This window comes from Sminthopsis crassicaudata, chromosome 2 (assembly GCF_048593235.1).
Source record: "Sminthopsis crassicaudata isolate SCR6 chromosome 2, ASM4859323v1, whole genome shotgun sequence".
Classification (NCBI taxonomy): domain Eukaryota; kingdom Metazoa; phylum Chordata; class Mammalia; order Dasyuromorphia; family Dasyuridae; genus Sminthopsis; species Sminthopsis crassicaudata.
This window is the reverse complement of record NC_133618.1, coordinates 219964320-219974280: the sequence shown is the minus strand read 5'-3', so window position 1 is coordinate 219974280 and position 9961 is coordinate 219964320.

Here is a 9961-nt window from a genome sequence, read left to right as displayed (position 1 = left end):
GACTTGGTGAACTTTGGAACATTATTTATGTCAGCATTAGTAATAACATCCTTCTTATAATTCTAATTCATCTATGAACAGATATGAGGTAGAGCCCACGCCAGCTTCTGGTGCACAGAATCATTGAGATATATTCTACCAGAATGACTGTAAAAAAGAATAAACAGTGTTAATCTGTTGGGCCTGATGAATGCTTCTTGTTAGGTTTCCTAAACACTAGTAAGGTATCATCTGCCTAATGCATCTGTTGGTTTGTTCTCTTATTTGAAGGCAAACAAGAAAAATACAAAACAGAAAGAAACCCAAACCCCTCTTGTAGTTGGAAGCCTACCAGAATTGTCTCTAAACTGACATTTTGCATCAATACACATCTCTGATTTGGGGCTCTAGGGCTTCAAATATGTTGTGACAAAAATATTAATATATTTCTTAAATATCTTTCTACTTTAAAAAAATCAACTGGCCCACTCTGGCTGCTCACAGTTTGTAGTCTCTTTCAAAGCTTCAAAGACAGTGATCTTTTTCAGTTTGGAAACTCCTCTCACTAGCACACATTATAGCTCCTTAGTTATCTTTCCTGAGGAAATGGTTTTCAAAAGTTGTTCTCATCAAAAAACAAAAAACAAAAAACAAAAATAAACAAACCCAGCAACAAAACCCCAAAGTGACCAGCTTTTCTATACTCGGCAAGGTTGTCCTTTGGACAATAAACATGAGGACCATTGTTTGGTCCAAGCTTGAAGTCTTTCTAATTGGGTAGGATCTGCCAGAGCTTATACTTTATTAGTATGATATCTGAGTACCCAAAATTTGCTGCATAGGAGGATTGAGTGACAAAAACTACCTATATTTGGTGTACATTGAAGTGACCTTTTCCCAAGGAAGTTGTTGTTGATCAGTCCCAAGACAAATACACTCATAGGCAGACAGAAAGAGAAAGAGAAGAGTGGGAGGGAGACCGAGATATACAAAGATACACAGAGAAAGACAAAAGCAGAGAAAAAAAGAGTCAGAGAGAGACATTCAGAGAAACAGAATTGGGGGGAGATGAGAGGAAGAGAAGGAGAAAGAGAGAGGGGAGAGGGAGGGGGAGGGAGAAGTAGAAAGAGAGGATGAACGGGAGAAATGGAGGAGAGGAAGATAGAGGTATTGAAAGGGAGAGAGGGGAAAGATGGAGTGAGGGGAAGAGGTAAAGGGAAAGAGAAGAAGGAAGGGAAGAGGGGAGGAAGGAAGAGAAGAGGGGAGGAAGGAAGAGAAGAGGGAGAAGGAAATAGAGACAGAGAGAAGGTGGGGAAGGGGACAGAGACAGAGAGACTGAGAATCAGAGAAGAGACAAAGAGAGAAAGAGAGAGACAGTGAGACACACAGACACAGAGAAAGAAATCTAGATGATAGATTTTGGGGCTGTGGGAGAACACTCATTAAAATGTCAAAACCTGATCAATCCCTGGATTGTAGGCAAACTGTGAATCAATAAAGTACATAAGAAGTTTCTAAGTCATATTTATGTATGTGCACACATATATATACATACACATATATGTATAACTCTGAGACGTACATCATAAATAATGAGAATTTTCACTAAAAATAACAAATAGGCTTCTCTTTATATGTCATCTCAACAAACTCAATCATCCAATATTTATCAGGCACTGACTAAATGTAAGGCTCTGAACTCAGTCCTTGGAATATAAAGATGAAAACTAAATAGTCTTTGCTCTCAAGGAGAAAACAGACAGACAAATTTAGGGTTAGATAAGGAGTATGAGAAGGACATATGAGAAAACTATACAAAATGCTGTGAGAGAAATCTGAGTAGCAAAAGATCTCATTGATCATGGCAGTCAGGGGTGGCCCCTGATCTGGACTTTGGAGAAGGATTTCAGCAAAGATAAACCAGGAATCATGAGAAAAAATGTAAACAAATCATATTACAGTGTGTTGAACATGAGAATTAGTAATTGACACAGGGCAAGCTTTCTTAAACATTTTTATTCATTGCCCCTTTTTGCCTGTGAAAATGTTCCAGGTATGTTTACTTGTATACAGGTATGTAAGGCATACAAATCAAACATATACTGATAATGAATCATAATTTTGTGACGCCTACATTCAGTTATGAGACACCATGAAGGTTGTGACCCACAGTTCAAGAAGTTGGGTCATAGGTAAATAGGAGCCACTGCAAATTTTTGAAGTATAATAATTTTTGGAAAATTTGTTCTGTTACAACTAATTTGTATTGTGATTAAAAGGATTTTTGCTTTACAAATCATCACCTATGTAATTAGAAAGAATCAAGTAAATAGCATTTCCTGCCTATCCTGTGTTTATCCTATTAGGTCTGGATTCTTTTTAATTATTTAAGACAAATAGCATCGTATAATGTAGTTTTGTGCTTTGTACTGACAGTTAAATGAATTTTGAATTCGGAAATCTAATTGTAAATGAGAAATTCTGAAAGTTAGTAATAATTAATAATGCCTGTTTTCTTGAAGGTCTAATAAAGGCCAGAGAAAGTCTAGGTGATTAGAATCAACAGAAATCTCCAAAGCAACTATGATAATAATAATAATAGTAAGGATGATAAATTATATATTGAGAATTGCTGCTACTCTGCTGCACTATTCTAGTTCATGTTTAATAGCTAGGCATATACTATGAAAAACTAGATTTGGGCAATCTAGCTTGTAATAAAAGAGGATGCCTCTTTTTTTACACTCATTTATTGGATTAGTCCTCATTCCTAAAAGAAAAATTATTTGAGATTAGTTTTAAGGCTCATTTTTAGGTCTTCATGAAGAGGGAAATAAAAGAAGTACTCAATATAAATCAAGTAAAGGATAGGAAACTTTTTCCTATACAAAAAGCATGCAAAATACAGAACACTTCTAAGTTTACATTAACAGACTTAGTTCACAGGATAACTTAGCTGATATAAAAAGGATGTCCCAATGAAACTTAATTAAAAGCTGTGGGTTTGAGAGGACTAACAGCCAAAAAACATTAAAATTTAAACTTTCAGATGCAAATAGAAAATCCCCATCCTATTACCCTTGATATTTTCTTCTGCCTAAGTTTTTTCCCCAACACTGTGTTTTCCTGGTCTTTCTTAACCTGCCCTACTTTTTGAGACTCCTTTGCTGAATCTTATCCAGGTCACATAAGCTAAACGTTGGTGCTCAATCCTCAAGGCTCTGTCCTGGGTTCTCTTCTCTTCTCTCTCTTTACTGTTTTACTTGGTAAGCGTATTAGCTTCCATAGATCCAATTGTCATTTCTAAACTGATGGCTCCCATATTTACTTATTCAGCCCCAACTTGAATAAACCAATTGCCTATTAGATATCTCAAACTAGATGTCCTATCTTAAACCCAACCTGTCTAAAATGAACTCCATTTATCATCACTTCTCTCCTTCCCTCTCCCCGCCAAGCCTAGATTACCACAAGAGGCTGATGGTTAGTTTAGTTTTCGTTCCCTGTAGACTCTTCTCATCCTAGTCTGTCTTCTATTTTGCTTTCTAATTGATCTTGCTAAAATCCAGGTCTTACCATATCACCCAACTCCTCTCCACAAATCAATTTCAATGACTTATTTCCAGGATAAAATATAAATTCTCTGTTTGAGTCCTTCAGAAGTTGATTCCTTCCTAACTTTTCTGACTTTTTAACTCATACTTTATTTCCTTCCACTAGTAGTTCAATTTAGGGTACTAGTGTTGAGGTAACAAAGGTGTGTCATGGTGCTATCTCTAAACTATTTTAGGCTCAGACTGACTCCAACCTAAGCAAAAGGCATTTTAACAAAGTTTATACACTCAGTGGGTAGATTAAAGTTTCTGAAGGAGTCAGCAGCCCAGCAAAGCAAGACAAGAATATTTTAAAAATAAATGGTACTGATTATACCACAAGATAGGTAGATTTTGAGATTAATGGAGGATTTTCCTAACATGGGGAGGTCCTAAAAACTTGGTAGAACTGTACATGTGGTTACCCAGAATGCATACAGAAAAGTCTGTTGGGATGGGAGCAGTATTCAGGTATAATAATGATAGTATAACTAGCATAAGTTCATCCAAGGAAATCAAAGCAAAGAAAGTGCACAGATGCTATATTAGGGAAAGTACTTTCTGTGGTTTACCATCCAATATCCTGCTCTGCATCTTATTGACTCATTTCTGTGTTATGCTTAAACCACTTGGTATGGTAACAGAGGATGTTGACCAGACAGCAAGAGATTAAGGATTCTGTGGGGTTTGAGCTGGGGGCAGGATTGGACTGGGTGGGCTGGGGACAACAATCAGAGTTCCATATTCTCTCCTCAAAGAAAGGGGACCCAGATTCATTTGGGAGAGGGACAATAGTGAGGCACATGATTAATTATTTCTGTGGAGTTCAGGCTAGGGGCAACAATTAGGATTTCATTACTAGGACTTACAAGAGAGATGAGTATAGATTTGAGGGTCATCTACATAAAATCAATAGTTGAATCCATTGGCACTGATGAGATAAATGAAAGGGTGTAGAGAGAAAACAGCATAAAGCTGGGTCTTGTTGGAAATCCATGCATAAGCGAGAAATCAATACAAACCTAAAAGGAGGGGGGGGGAAGAGAACCATAACTAAGAATTGTCATAAATATCTTTTGAGGAGAGAGTATTTAAAAGGAAATGTCTGGTTAATTGAATTAGTTGTTGAAGAGAAATCAAGAAAGATGAGAGCTGACTAAAGGATGATGGTCACAAAGGCAGTGAAAGTTAAAATAGGATTTGAACTAGGTCTCCTGACTTTAGGTCCAGCACTCTTGCTACACAAATCAAAACATAAAGGAGCATGTTATTTCTATAGCTCACCCCATCTCTTCTTCACTAAAGTCTTCTGCACTGTGGAATGGTGGTGATTCTACCAATGTAACTCAACTTCTGACAATTTTTATCAAGTTAGAAAGACTTTGAGGAACAGGGAGATAAAGTAGATAGTGTTAGATTTAAAGTTAGGTATATCTAAGTTCCAATCCTGACTCAAACTATTGTTAAGCTTCAGTTTTTTAGGCTCAGTGTCCATGGCTGCAAAATGTTAGAGTAATAGCACCTTTCATAGTATTATTGTGAGATTCAAATGCAACAATGTATGGAATATGTTTTGCAAACCTCAAAACTGTGAGCTTTTATTACCACAATGACATGAATTATATTTATGTTTGTCATTTAGGAATAATGAACACCATATGGCTGACTATAACTTTGATTCTCCAAATAATCAATATCTTTGACCATAGCAATCTATGAAAGTTACCTACTAATCTTCTTTTGGGTTTTTGTGATCTGGGAAGGTAGAGGGAGTATGTTTTATCGAAAAAAGGAATATATTTTCAGAGGTAATGTTCTCTGGAAATCTATGCAGTCACAGAAATAATTAAGAAGAAAGAAAAAAAAGCAAGGAAAAGAAAGATGCTCTTGCTATTGCTTTAAAAAATTTAGAAAAGTATTTGAGAGAAAAAAAAAACCTTGAAAATTCTCAGCTAAGGGATCTTCCACACAAACACTAGAATTTTGCTTGATTCTGATATCTGAAACCTTGGAGATAACTTTGTCATGCGATTTGCTGATATGGATGATTGGTGTCAGCTCAGGTATTAATGTCTAAATAAACATCTATAATGTTCATATGTTTAATAAAAGTGGCCACTAGTGCCATAGATGTTGTTCAGCATAAAGTCTAAATAAAAGAAAGATGCCCTACCAATGGAAAGATTCTACAAACTTTTGCAGATAACATTTTATTTATTTCATTGAGCCTGAATGAAATACATAGCAGTCTGACTATCCACACTTAAAATCAAAGTGGATGAAATACCTACATGTGGCCAGTGGGCCACATTATAGCTTACATGTCTGAATGTGGCACAAATAAGATTAAAATGTAATTGAGGAATATTTAACAAAATAACATAAAAGGATATAAGAATTTAGATTAACATAATGATTAATCTCTATTCCAGATGATTTATGATGAGGTATGGATTCCTTCTCTCCCTATTTTTTTGCTTTAACATTTTTATTCTCATTGGATATTTTTTGGTTTTAGGTTCTGATTAATTCAAATTATATACATTAATGTAAGTCTTACCAAGTTTCTCTGAATTCTTCATATTCATTTTTTTTATGGTTCAGAGATACTCTGTTACATTCATATACTATAATATATATAGTTATCCATTTTTCAAGTGGCAGGAACTTTATTTTAAGAGTTTTTTGTCAATACAAAAAGTAACTATAAAAAGTATTGTATAAAGTATAAAAGTATAAAAAGTATTCAATCTATCTTTTATCTCTTCAGCATATATCTATTAGTAGAGTGATGGTCAGGTCACAGGGTAAAAATGCTTCTCTAAGATCATTTCCAATTATGTTTCCAATATGGTTGAATCAATTCCCAGATCCACCAATAATGTATCAACTTGTTTATCCTCTGTCAACTTCTCTAATATTGAAAATTTTCAGTATTTGTTATCTTTGAAGATTTGCTAGATGTTAGGTGGAAATTTCAGATTTTTCAATCTACATTTCTCTTATTACTAGTGATATAGACTGGAGAAGTTTTTCATATTGTTGAAAAGCAGCATGCAGTAGTGGATAGAGAGCTGGCTTTGGAACCAGGAAGATCTGTGATCAGGTCCTATCTTTGATACAAATTGTCAAGTCACAACTTTTTGGTGCTTTGGTCTGGACTTTTTTTTTTTTTTTTTTGCTGAGCCAGCTGGGGTTAAGTGACTTGCCCAAGCTGACACAGCTAGGAAGGGTTATTATTATTTTTACATCCATAAGTGTCAAAGAAAAGACTAAATTACATTAGTAGAGAGAATTTTCTTATCTGGAATTTCTATATTAATAAAAGCACAAATCCAATCACTTATCTCTATCTTGGCATATGATCAGTAATTATTTTCACTTTTTACTTCTGAAAACTTATTTGTATTATTTGATCACCTATTTACTGAAAGTTGAGATTACAAGCTGCAAGATGATGCTATTTGTTTGGAGAATGGACTGCATGTGTTCTTAAGAAATTTGGGGTCATTGGAAGGGGAGGAAAATTGCATTTAAAGTTATATATTGGATCTTAGATATATTTAATGCAAAGCTTTTACCAATTAAGTTTTTCTTTTTATTTTAGTTACATTGATTTTGTTAATGTAATATTTTTGTAATTTTGTATAAGAAAAATTGTCTGTTTTGAGATATTCTTAATCCCTTATTTGCTTATAAATCACCTTTCCCCACAATGTTAGAAATGAAAGGTTTTTTCTTTGATTCTCTTCTAGTGTTTGTGTAAATGATGTGACCTTTTATACCATGGTCACTTCCATTTGAAGTTTATTTTGGTATAAAGTATTGGTCTAAAAATTTCTGCCAAAGTGCTTTTAAATTTTTTTCATTAATACTCTTTAAATTGGGAGTTCTTATTCTTATAGTTTGTATTCTTAGGCCTACTGAATACTGGATTACTGTGCTCTATGCCCTCTGGTTCTTGGTCTTTTCTATTTTTAAACCAGTACTAGACAGTTTTGATATTTATAAATCCATAGTGCATTTTGAAATCTTGGAGACTAGAAAATTTCCATTATTTCCAATTTTTATTTCATTATTTCATTTGAAATTATTGACATTTTGTCTTTCCAATAAATTTTGTTGCTATTTTGTCTCAGTCTACAAAGTAACACTTTGGCATTTTTATTTACATACTACTAAGTTATTTTATTTTTATTATTATGTTTACATTACTCCAAAGTAAACAATAACTATATCTCAAATGATTTAAGTATTCCTTTACTTCAGTATGCATCTTATGATTGTATTTATATACATCATGAATATGCTAATTCTGATCTTTTATGCATGTTGTAGTTATTTCAAATAGAATTTATCACAACCCACTTGATTTTGTCAGTAACATATAGACAACTTGATTTTGAGGCTTTATTTTGTATCCTGCTACTTTATCGATAGTTTCAATTAAAATATTTTTGTTCATTTTTTGGAATCCAGTGAACAACAAGTCATTTGCATATATAAATAATCGTGTCTTATCTTTGCCTAGCTCATTTATGTTATTTTTCTTGTTTTATTGCTACATTCCATTTCTGGAACATCAAATAATGGTGAAAAATATAGACTTTCTTATTTTTCTATTGATCTTATTTGTAATACTATAAATGTAGCTTTTTAAAAGTAATGCTAGCTGAGTTTTATGTATGTATGTTGAGTAATATTTTTTATTAATTTTATAATTATAATTTTTTTGACAATACATATGCATGAGTAATTTTTTTTTTACAACATTATCCCCTTGTATTCATTTTTCTAAATTTTCCCCTCCCTCCCTCTACTCCCTCCCCTAGATGACAGGCAATCCCATACATCTTAAATGTGTTACAGTTTAACCTAGATACAATATATGTGTGTAAATCCAATTTTCTTGTTGCACAGTAAGAATTGGATTCTGAAGGTATAAGTAACCTGGGTAGAAAGACAGTAGTGCAAACAGTTTACATTCAATTCCCAGTGTTCCTTCTCTGGGTGTAGCTGTTTCTGTCCATCATTGATCAACTGGAAGTGAATGGAATCTTTTTTATGTTGAAGATATCCACTTCAATCAGAATATATCTTCATACAGTATTGTTGTATACCTAGTTTTTCTAATGTTCTATTTACCTCTTTAATTTATTTCTTATTTGTTTTGTGGTTTGATATATCTAATTCTGAGAGTGCAAGGTTGAGATCTCCCACTATTATAGTTTTGCTGTCTATTTCTTTTTGCAGCTCTCTTAACTTCTCCTTTAGGAAGTTAGATGCTATACCACTTGGTGCATATATGTTTAGTATTGATATGGCTTCATTGTCTATGCTACCTTTTAGCAGGATATAGTTTCCTTCCTTATCTCTTTTAATTAGATCAATTTCTGCTTTTGCTTGATCTGAGATAAGGATGGCTGTCCCTGCTGTTTTGGCTTCACCTGAAGCATAATAGATTCTGCTCCAACCTTTTACCTTTATTTTATATGTATCTCCCTGCTTTAAATGTGTTTCCTGTAAACAACACATTGTAGGGTTCTGACTTTGGATTTAGTCTACTATCCACCTCCATTTAATGGGAGAGTTCATCCCATTCACATTTACAGTTAAAATTACTAATTCTGTATTTCCTGCCATCATATTATCCCCAGATTATGCTTTTTTCCCTCTTGTCCCCCTGAACCCCTTCCCCAGTATTTAATTTACGGACCCCACTTGTGACACAGCCCTCCCTTTTTAGTATCCCTCTCCCCTTTTAAGTCCCTTCCCCTTTCTTGTACCCTTCCCTTATTCCTCTTTTCCTTTTCCTTTTCCCTTTTCCTCTCCCCCCTTATAATGAGGTGAGAGAGAATTCTCTGAAAAACAAATATGTCAATTATTTATTCTTTGAGCCTACTCCGATGAGAGTAAGATTCACACAATGTTTCTCCCCCTCTCTAAATTCCCTCAGATGTGGTAAATTTTCTATGCCTCTTCCTGGGATGTAGTTCCCTCTTTTTATCTCTCCTTTCCCGTTTTCTGATACTATTCCCTTCCCTTTACTACTTCCCCTTTTTTGTGTTATATCAGTAAAATCAAATTATCCATGTGGACTTTCTGTATATCCACAACAGAGATACAGTTCTCAAGAGTTCTTTTTTCCTTTTTCTGTTTCTCTTCAGTCTTGTGGATGTAGATCAAATCTTTTGTTTAAGTCTGTTTTTTTTTTCCCTTAGAAACAAATGGAATTCTTCTGTTTCATTAAATGTCCATCTTCTTCCATGGAAGAAAATGCTAAACTTGGCTGGGTAGTTTATTCTTGGTTGCAGTCCTATTTCTTTTGCCTTTAGGAATATCAGGTTCCAGGCCCTTCAATCCTTTAATGTGGAGGCAGCCAGATCTTA